The sequence below is a fragment of the Zosterops lateralis genome (assembly GCF_965231275.1).
Source record: "Zosterops lateralis genome assembly, chromosome: 9".
Lineage (NCBI taxonomy): Eukaryota > Metazoa > Chordata > Aves > Passeriformes > Zosteropidae > Zosterops > Zosterops lateralis.
In genome coordinates this window covers 15841661-15853503 of record NC_139769.1, presented here as the reverse complement: position 1 = coordinate 15853503, position 11843 = coordinate 15841661, and positions in this window count along the sequence as shown.

Genomic DNA, 11843 nt, shown 5'->3' with positions numbered 1-11843 from the left:
GCCAGGGCAGTGACCTCTTCTGAGCAGTATCCTGGCTCTGTGCTGTACTGGACAGTCACTTGTTACATGACATGCTCCTCTGGCTGGCATTCTGCAAAGAGATAACAGGCTGTAGGTGGTGGTCCAACTTGCATCATGCTTTGGGCTTGGATGTTTTGAAGAGGATTCAAGTCTTTCTCTACCATTAAACCAGCTTAGAATGTCTATGCCTAGTTACCCACCTCTGTTCCACCATGGAATGACCCACCCTTTTGTCCACTGTCTTTAAATAGTTAATTGTAGATCTTTTACTGGTAGCAAACCCATGTCAATAAATCATATTCTAAAAAGCATAAACAGCACATTCTTAATGAAAATATCTTTTACACATCTAAATGATAAAGTAAATGTTTGAGAAAGAAGTCTCTAAATTTTTTTCATGGTATTTTAAAACAGTAATCTCAAAATAAACAAGAAGAAATGTTTGTTAATCATCTGGAACTTTTAATTTCCTATTTTGCATGGGAACCTGAGTAATCAGACATATGGTATGCTTGTTAGCTGGGAAAGGGTCAGGATTAGAATAGATTCTCAAAATTAGAAAGCACTAAAATACAGCAGCAGTCTTGGCTGCCTAAACTTAAACAATGTTTTGTGTTAATTGCTAGAACAGAACAACACTGAAAAAACATCACACATCTAAATGATTCCCTGAAATTCCTCTTTGTAAACAGGAGAGGAAGTCTCAGGGAATGAGCTAGTCCACAACTTACCTGCACCAGGGGTTATCTGATACAGACATATCTGATAAGGAACAAAATGCGTTGGTGGCATCTGTATAAACTCAGTAGCTTTAAGAGTTGTGAGATTCCTTAGACAGTAGAGAGTCAGATCAAACTAATAGTATTTTTGGATTTATAGAGCTAAGCATCACTGAGCCAGTCAGCAGTGAAAGCATGTCCTGGTGTGCTCCTGCTGGGTGTGAAAGTGCAGGCCATGGCCCACGCTGCAGCTGTCAGGGCAGGTACAATGGAATGAACAGCACACCAGTCTCGTTTTGGACTGGTGTTATTCTCTCAATCAGGAGGGCAATCGATGGCAGCTCCCAGCAGTTCCTGCGTCATGAGACGAGGCCCACGCAGAGGGTGAATGGCTGTACGTGTTTTGCTGTTTATCCATGACACGAATCCAGGCCAACTCCACTTCCGCCAGCGGAAGTCGGCGTGGATCCTGCACTGCGCTTCCTGCACATTCGTCAGCCACTTAACCTGGAATGCATCTGACCCCACTGCAATTACATCTGCTGTGTTCAGACTTGCCTCCATTTCAGTGCTCACAGGTAAAAGGGGTTTTTTCTGCTGTTATTTTTCAATCAGATATTTGCTCCTTGCAGTTCACTAGGAATCAATTTGAATCCAACAACTGGAAAAACATCCCACCAAAAAAACTTTGGGATAGTTTACAATTTTAGTTCTGGCTACTTCCCTCTACTTCAGTGGGGGAACAGCCAAAAAGTCCATGTATTTCATCATAGTGTTTGGGAAGACTATTTGGAATAAGCTTTTGTGATGAGGGGGCATAAATAATAGCAATCTGTGGCCTGCACTAATTGTCAGTTCCAATGTCATGCCTATTCAGGCCTCATACACACAGCATGCACCTGGATATTTTCATTTTTACTCTCACCTTTCCTCGGTTGTCAGTGGTTTGGTCTTCCCTGGGACTACCCCAAATTCATCCAAGTCAGTGACTTCACATTTAGAAGTCTCTATCATTATTTCTAGAAGTGCTTTTGCATCCTCCATGTTCTGGCTGTTAGCCATTCACACAGGTAAAATATGACAGTCTGAGGGCTCCAGTCTTCCCTTATCACAGCTGGAGGTGTTTCTGGTGGAAGTGATTTGCAGACTTGTCTAAGCAGTCCAGGCTGCATTGCCAAAACTTTCTATCAATATGAACAACTATCAAACTATTCAGAATTAAAGCTGCATGTATTTCCATATACATACATAAAGCAAGCACTCATGCAGCTGAGATATGAGATGAGGTTGTTTACTATAGCACAAATACAAGGGGATGAAACATCCATGCAAGCTGTTTTGGTCTAGCTATTGGTTAAAATGGATGTGGTACACTGACTCTTTGTTCAGCAAAAGGCTGATTCTATACCTACACTTGAGAAACTTAAAACTCAATGCTTCAAACAACTTCCCATATAGACTGGTTAATAATAATTTAAACAATAGCATTTTTTTTGCCTGCCTTCCTCTGCTGTATTGTGGTTTTAGAGCACTGTATATGACAAACCTTCCAAGAATCTCAAACACAAATTGAAGTTACACTGAATCACTTAAAGCAGCTGAAAAACACCATCAGAGAGGCCACACAACTGCATGGAATGTGATGAATTTCCAGGAATAGGATTGTTTCCTGGAGATTATTGCGTAAAATACAAGTATAAAGAAGGAACAAAGGTAATGCTGACAGTGTCTATGCACCACTAGGCTATTTTAGTTTGTTACAAGAAGAATGAAGAAAATAGACATGCTGTAAGACTTCTGCTAGGCTAACAGGAAGCCTAGATGTCAAGAGCAGACTCTGAAACAAAGAAGTGCAAAATTATCTCAGCATAAAATACAACTTCTCCATGATTTTATCTTATAAAACCACATCCACTTTTAGCTTGAATGGATCCTTAGTGGAGAGGTTAAGAGCTCTATGTCCATGCTTCCATCCAGCAATAATAAAAGAATGACTAGGTAAAAGGCAATAATTATATAGAAAGAGATGAAGTCTGCAGTTCTGAGGAGAAAGGAGGGCAGTATATTTGGGGCACACAAGCAACAGGAAATCTGACCATTCATTTTCATTAAGAAATCAGTTTTGCTGACCAGAATGCACCCTGAAGCAGAGGTTATGCAGAGAACTTTTCAAAGGAAGTACCACATAGCATATGCAAAAATTAGGCCTCTGTATATAACAAAAGCAATCCTTCCAGGAGAGCTTTTTGCTCTTTTCCTTCAGACAGACTCTGCTCCAACATGCTGGAGGAAGCCTTATTTAAAAATAAGTGGACCCTTACAAAATCTGGTACAGTTTCAACCAAGGAGTGTTTGCTTCTCAGCTTTATCAAGCATATCTCAGGTCCTGACACTGGTTATAAGGGAGTAAAGTCTGCAGCTTCTGCTTAGACATTAGATCTCAAACTCACATGACATTGGGGTTACTGCTCAGTGTTTGTGTTCTTCCTGTTTCAGGTAGTACTTGAATGTACAAGATGCTTGGATGGAACACAAAAACAAAGTATAGCACTTCATGAAACAGGTTTTCAAATGCTCTCATATTTCTGTTACTTATTTACTTTTTGGCGCAGCCAAGAGAGAGATGCAGGAATAAAAAACAACCCACTTACATGCAGCAAAGGATAAGCAACTAGCCACAGGCAGCTTATCAAAACTTAAAGAACAAGCATATGATACTGGAGTTACTTTTCATATTCACATATTGCCAAGAACAGCCTGTATCCATACAGCTGAACTCCCTTATTGTCATCAATGGAGCTACACCCAAACTGCCAGCAGGACACAGTCACTGGCCTCTGTGACCCAAAGTGGCAGGGAAGGGTGCAGAACAGCCCAGAGCTGTCCATGGATGCACCACAACATGCAGGATGAATGGGGAGTGTGTGACTGCCTGGGGCCCCACCCAGTGCCGCTTTAGCTCACCCGTGCAGACATTTCTGCACAGCTGCAGAAATATCTGCAGGGAGGGAAGGAGGGAGGAGAGGGAGCAGAGCCACCTCCCTCAGCAAAACCATCAGCTTGTGCCAGCTCTTGCTATTCATGGAATTTCAGCTCAGCCGTGACAACAGCACTGTATGCCAGATAGATAGACCTCCTCCAGACTTACACTGGGAAAACGTGCAGCAGTGCCAGCCTACCAAAAGTGATACACCAGCTTTGAACAGAGAACAGGAAGGGAATTGTTTTGCCCTGCATCTGTATTTTGCCATTACCTCCACAGCATCTCAGTGGTGTGGCCTTTAGTCCATGCATCACAGTACAAGTTCCCCACGTGAGGCACCACTGCACAGAGGTACTGAGCTGGTCCTGAGGGGCTGGGAGAGCTGCCTGGCACAGCCCACAGCCCCTTGCTTATAGCCCAGGAACAGTCAAGATGCATTAGCTGAAAAGGAAGACAGCAATGCAGGCAGCCCAGCCACAATGAAGAGCAGTCTGCATTCCTTCTTCTGGCATGTTTCTTAACAACAGCTGAGGCGAGAACTCCTACAGGATTTTTTAAAAAATGTCAATTACTGTTTAAGTTCCTTTTTCTTCCAGTCTAACAAATAAAACCATACTACTGGCTCAAATTCTGTGAATTTGACAAGAACATTAAGTCATTATGAAAAAACAAGACAGGGAATGGTGAGCAACTTTCCAGCAGAATCAACGGCAACAATGAAAACGCTGATTAGTCGAAGCCTTGATAATTATACCCAGGATCACCCAGACAATCTTGTTTTGTGCCTTTGGATAGGTTCATCTTCCTTTTCTCTCTCATCTTCAATGTTTATGTTAGACTTTGCTGATAAAGTTAAAAGCTGAAAGGAAATTTGGTATGTATAGATGCATACTTGAAACTCTGATCTATCTTCTCACTAAAAGTAGTGCTTTCTTCACCTCTTTCAAAGTTTATTAAATGTGGAATGGATGAATTGACCCAAAGGTTACTGCATTTGTAGTAACAAATACAGTTTCTGCAGATTTTTTAGGAGGAAGACTATTTACATCATATTCCCAGAGGTAATTAGGTCAAGCATAAACATTAATGATGCAATCTCTGTCATTCCTCCAGTAAATATTGAATCTGCTGGTTGACTTCAAACAAATATACCAAAAGAAGTCTCAGATATGCAGGAGTTCCTTCAAGTTGCACAAAGAGAGATAAGTGGCTACTTAGGGGAGGAAGCTAGTATTTCCAAAGTGTTCCAAGCCAAGAAAAAGCCTCAAATGTTAAGTTAAAACACCAGAAAATCTGTAAAAGGGAGGTAACTTTTAAATAACTCAAGTATGAGGAAATCTTTAGGGACACTGATCTGTAGACCAGGCTTCATTCCTTCAGCTGTTTATGAAATGATGCAGTATTAGACTTTTCCTCCTGGGTTTCAGTTTTCTCAACTTCCATGCAGTTATGAAATAGTTTGTCAGACTTCAGACTGATTGTATGCATCTCCAAGCTAGAAACAGTAAAAATCATCTTCCAGTAGGAATGTAAAGAAAAAACTGGTGTGTCTTGAAAATCCTAGGGATCCCCAAGAGTCCTGACACTGATGAAGTGCATGTTGTACTGACAGGAGCCCCTGGCTACACTCATTAGCTGGAAGACCTACAACTCTGACACACAGCTATGGCTTCAGACAGTTCTGTTGTTCTATCCTCTTGGCTTTGCCACTGTTCCAAAGGCACTCCCCAAAAGCTGCCTCAGGCACAGAAAGACAAAGGCCTTCAGATTTATTATTTTTTTGCTCCTAGTACCTTTAAGAAGCTCACACTAAGAAATTACTAACTCCTGTCTTTCATCTTCTGTCCATCTAACCTTACAGAGTGGCAGGATCAGGAGTATGCCATCATGAACATTCAAAGGATTTTGGAGTTTGTTCTCCTACAAGCAAGCAACCATCCTATAACGTGGTAGTTGGTGCTCCAGCTGGAGAAGGTGATGTTGACCTCTAGTGACTAGTCTGGGGATACCTGGTGGCATGATCACAGTGAAATATTCTGGGAGTAGCGAGCCAAAAATTTCACTGAAGCTTGCACATGAGAACAGTCACCCTCTTCATGGCAGTGAGCAGTTACACATCCCTTCCATGGAACAGAAACACTCAGCTGAAACAAAGACCCACACAAAAGGCTGCCTTAGAGCCTCAAATATGCATGCAGAGAGATTTAAAGGACAACTGCAGAGTGGCTACGAACTCAAAAGAGAAAATGCACCCAGAGTAAAAGGATTGAACAAAGCAGCCCATGGAGACAGACATCGTGGTATAACCCAGGAGAAAATCAGACGGTGAGGAGTCAGTTAGGAAAGCACCTTAGCTGGCAGCAATGCATTAAATAGATAATATAGAATTGAAGCAAAAAGTGACAATTGGGATTCATTGCAAATAAGCCAAACAGCAGAGGAACACCCCAACTAATCCACTGTCTATTTGTTTGCTGACATAACCCAATAGACACAACCATATTTGCCAGGTTGTAAAGAAAAATATTATTAGACTCTTAAAAATTCATCACCAGCAAGCTATGCATTTGATTTTTAAATCTCATTCATTCTACATAATGAAACCATATCTTCAATTACATTTAAACATCATGTAGCTTATGTTATATTGCACATTCATAGAATAAAAGCAGAAGACAATGCATGATACCTTAGAAAGTTACTCAGAACTTATCTACAGATTCAAAATAACACGTTTTATTTTCCCACTTATTCAAAAGAAAAAACACTTTCCAGCAGAGCCACTCAAGATACTTGAAGAAAATAAGATATTCAAGAAAAGGTTAAACAACAAAAATCATTTGAGGACTGAGAAGTAGAGTACATTTCAACCTAGTGACACAGCCTAAGCGATGGAGTGACTGCAGTGCCCCATGCAGACAGACATAGTAGCAAAAGGGCAATTAGGTGAGCAGAGCATGCTTCCAGGTAACTATTTTGACATGGATTAAAAAAGGGAACAAGATGAACAGAATTTATATTCCCTCTGGAATTAAGCTGTTTCTCAATGGAAAGGACTTTTCATTTCCCAAGATGTTTTCCATTTAATACACCTTTTGTACTGGTAACATCCAGTACTATCTTAATAACCCAGCTTATTTCTCAGCTTGGGCTGATTAGCATCAAAACTGGGCAGACACCCCGACAGCAAAAAGTAAACTGAAAACACACATTCTGCATTCAAATCCATACATTAAAATAAGGAATTCCTTAGTATTTTGCTATTTGGGTAGTGCTTTTGCTTTGCACACAGTGAGGACAAACTGGTATTGCTGCCCCCACACAAGCTTTCCATTCCTGGTTTCTACTGTATTGCTCCATTCTGCAGAGACTGGAACTCAAGGGTGTGTTTACAGTCAAACCTCAAGAAGCTTAACTTGTAATTCATATTTAATTCATTTCAATGCTTTTTTCAAACGGTCTTTGCAAAGCAGATGCCGGTAGCTGAAGCCCTGCCAGGGCTGCCAGCCGGTCAGGCAATAGCGCCGTCAGGGGGACACGGAGGGTACAATTGCCCGAGGCAGTGGAAAGTACGAGAATGCACTAGAACTGTTTTATGCAAGTTCTTGGAGCATTTCAAAGCTGAAATAAATCGGCATCTGAATAGGAGATTAAAAAACAAAACAAAACAAACCACCACCAAAAAAACAAAACACTGCAGAGCTTTGCAAATGCTCACTTTAGCTTCCTGGGAAATACCTGATCATTTCTGAACACTTAGCTAGTAACTTAATTTTTGAATCTTTAATTATCATACACACATGCCTTTTGCATTTGTGTAACTGTTCGTAAATAACTGCAATCCTTTCGTTAAGTGTTCCTCAGCATATATGCTCTCTCTCAACTGGAGATGTTCTCAGGATACATTATCATTTTGGGAGGGAAAGGCAAAGACATGATTCGACAAATATGTCGGGTCCCCAGTTGCACGGGATAAATTTTCCATGCTTCACCAGCAATCTCATTATCAGTACAGTCAGTTTACACTAAAAAGCTCTCTGATTTTCTAGCAAATTACTTCAGCTGAGAACAAGTTCAGGGAAATGTTACTCCCTCCCCGCTGACCTATGGACTTAAATAACTGCCAAAGGAGCCATTGACTTAACTCTGTGACATGGCTCAAGTACAGCTGTTAGCTAAACAACTGCTAAGGATGTGAGAAGAAATGCTGGTAAGGGGAGACTCAGACTTACAACCAAAGCTTTCCCTTCCAAATAGTATTTTTCTCGTACCCTTTGCCAGCTCAATTATTTCAACATATAGCAGGTACAGCCTCTAGAATTACTGAGTTTGCCTCCCAATCTGTATGTTTCTTACTCCATGCTTTATAGTTGGGTATGACCGCTATGTAGGTCACTGTGTATTTTCATCTACAGATGATCAAAAGTGGCACAGCCAATGAAATAATCAGGCCTACTGTGCCCTTCCCAGCTCCTTCTCTCATGCCAACACAAGCCTGAATTGTCTTACACACCAGGTTGTAATTTTGTCATCAGCTGGACCCTAAGGGAGAGACAGCAACTGCAGTGATTTAGTATCTCCCTGGCCTCAATACAGAAGCCAAAGGAATGTTTACCTAGACACACAGGAGATAATTTTCAGTCATCTAGAAGCTTTAGGGGACTCCTTTGCCCTATGGAATTATGATGATGATGATTAAAACTCACGGGTGGGCTGTTAATGAGAAAAGGCAATTCAAATCAAATGGCATATAGTTAAAGACAGAAAATTCTGAAAAATGCAAGAGGGATTTTGCAACTTAATAGAGCTCAAAGCCTTATTAACCATAGCAGACTTCTGCAGCACAGCTTTGTTATTTTCTGTTAAAAATCACAAACCAACCCAAAACAGAACAGTGGCTTTTTTCAGGGAAAAAAAAATCCCAAACATCAACTTAAATTCTGCTCCACTTCTGTTTTGAGTCTGTAGTGTCCTGCAGCAATAAATACTCCAAGGAAGCAAATGACAGATCTGAACTGATTAGGCCTGAGGTCTTAAAAGAAAAGTTGTCATGCACTATTTGCTACTTCACTGCTGACTCAAGCTCATGTGCATATTCCACTTCCCCATCTGCTCACTGCTTCAGTTTCTCTCTGACAGTTGTGCATTTCCAGTACAAACATCTTTGATATATTAAGAACTAAGTGCAGGCCAGCGTAAATCATGCACCACTTTTCATCAAGGTATCAGAAGCACTACTCTATCGACTATTAATCTTTATTTGTGAGCTTAACTTATTAAAAGCCTCCATTTTAACATAATAAATAATGTAACTATGTATGGTAGCCTACTGCAACCTGAACTGTTATGTAGAATTTCAGTCTCCTCAGCTATGGAATATAAGGCTCTGTTTATACCTTGGTGGATCTGTGTAAATCTGTGGCAATATCAACCTGTCTTTATAAGGTGCTAGCATTATTAAATCCAGAAAAACAGGCAGCTATAGCTGAAAGCAAGACTCAGTACATTTAGAATTTTTTACCTAAGTTTATCAGTTTTCTCTGAAGTAACGCAGGAAAGAATATATTATCAGTTCAGACTGTTTAGTAGATTCATTTCTCAAGCCAGCAAAACCACACAGGCTTGGCATAAAACCAGATTTAAATCAAATAAGATTCGTATGTACTTGCCTTTGACATTGTTGATTGTTTCTAGCTATTATTTACACCAGAAAACTTACCTATTTCCTTTTCATGCATATGTCATAATTTTTAAGAACAGAAAGAAAACAAAACTTTGTTTTACAAGATCCTTTTACCAAGACATCTTGAGGAACAAATTGAATAACTTAAAAGAGTTATTTGGAATGGTATGAATACCCTGAACTTCCACTGGCTTTGGGTGGGAGTCAAGAACACTCACTAAGCTGTTACTCAAAAACTCAGCACCTTACAGAATCAATCCCCTGCATAGCCCTCAAGCTACTTCAGCAGTTTGCTTTAATGAAGATTGCTTTGAAGGAAAAAACTTGCAGTAGCTCTCAGCCAGATTAGGGAACTGATTCAGCAGTGAAAATTACTTGCTCTACAACAGCTGGACTAGGTCCTGCTCTAGCCTTTCTCCCCTCTTCAGTTTCCCACCCCCACAACACTAGACTCTGTTGCTTTGACCCAGCCACTTTGTCCACCTCATAAAAAGCAATGCCAACTTTGGGTCGCCTTAGCACACACGGAAATACAATTCAGCAACTGCTGCTGGAGAACCAGAATCATACCCAAGTAGCAGGAAACTTTCTATGAGCACAGAAACTGCTACCATTGCTCCATAATAGAGCACTAATCTAGATTAAACACAAGCAACAGAGGAAAACAGAGTGTTAGGGATTAATGAGCCCACATATTCACTAGTTATCATAGGTTACACGTCATGGATGTGTGATTATCTTCCCTTCTGTTCCTAAATTTTCAGGCAAGCACTGCAGCCAGAGCAACTGAGCATATCTGTTATCTGATAACAGTTCAAGACATGCCATTTACAAACTCCTGAAGAGTTTTTAAAATCTATCCTTACACTTTCCACTTCTTAATATTTTACTTTAGATAAACATATTTAATATATTTGTGTGTCCTAAGCCTGTTTAATACCTGATTGGCATTCAATATGTGTATGTGCATATATGTAGCTATATATATATGTTTTATAATCCATGTAAAGAAGTCATGCCCACTTGGTTTTAATAACATACTATGATTTAAAAAACCAAACACCACCAAAGAGGCAGCCAAGGATAGTTACGCTGCAAGCAAATACAAAGTTGTACCCTAAGCAGTTACCATAAGGGAAGGTACTCATCTTTGTCCTGTTCTGTTGGCTTTTGGTACTTGCCAGATTGTACCAGATTAATTCAGCTTGTTAAACCAGCAGAAAACTAGTACACTAAAGTGTTTTGCCAGGCTTTTGCATAGAATCAGCTCAGCATAAGGTCCAGCAAAAGCCAAAACAATGGTTAGACCAGAGGACCACAGCACAGAGGTCAGAGGGACCTTCCCAATGATGATGAACACCTTTAGCTAAAATGAACACCTTCACTAAAAAACCCACCCAACTGTTTTGTCACAATTTTATGCATTTTTGCTACTGAGCAAGGCCAATTTCAAATAATCAATCAGTTCACTATTTACTTGCAGGTTAGCTATGTTTGCAATGAAAAGTAATGAGCTACATTCCTTTTTCCTTTTGCCATCCATATACTAGAAGCCTGAACTCTGACTTGAGAGATTTTCAGGTTGCATTGCCAGGGAAATTGCACTGACTGGCTTTTCTACATACCTCCTGCTACAGTTTTCATCCCTCCACACTTTTCAAATACTTGCTTTACAACATCTTTTGACAAGAGTAATCATTCTGCAATAGACAGATATGCAAGTATGAAGGAGGGGAAAAGAAGTAACTTATTCAGCATATTATAAATAACACTTATAAACAGTACCAGTAAATATAGAAATAACATTTTTATAAGAGGAAGAAAGCAATAGCAAGCAGTAAGTGTACCAGTTTAACAGCAGGGAGCACTACAGACTGATACCTCCCTGTGTTAAGCACCACACTGTCAGAACTGCCTACAAGCAAGTTATACTTCCCAAGAAACACTTCCCAAGAGCCTTGCTGGGCTAAGTAGTAATAACGATCTCTCAGATCTCTCCTGTTACTTGGATCAATTATTCCTCTCCCCTCTCTCTGCAGGTAGATTCATTTTCATCCACTCTTCTCCACATCTCCAAGTGTTAAATGCATATGACTTATATACATATCCAAATGACCCCAAAGTCTTTCAGCTGGCTCCTATGAAGCAGAGCGCACATTTGTACAGAATAACAGATTACAGGTTATTAGAAGTTGAACAAAGAGGGAATAGATATTCACATAAAGGGACTAACATAAAAAAGCAACAAGACAAAGATGTAAGGGTTCCTTTAAAAAAACACACTAGACTGAGATAATGCCTGAACCCTTTCAGATGCCACTCCAGCCCCAGAGTGGGTTGCTACTGCCCCCTGCATTACCTACATGTCCTAGCAATGGAGCACTGGGAGAAACTTCATGTACCGCCAGGATGGAGACTTCTCCAGACACAGGAATTC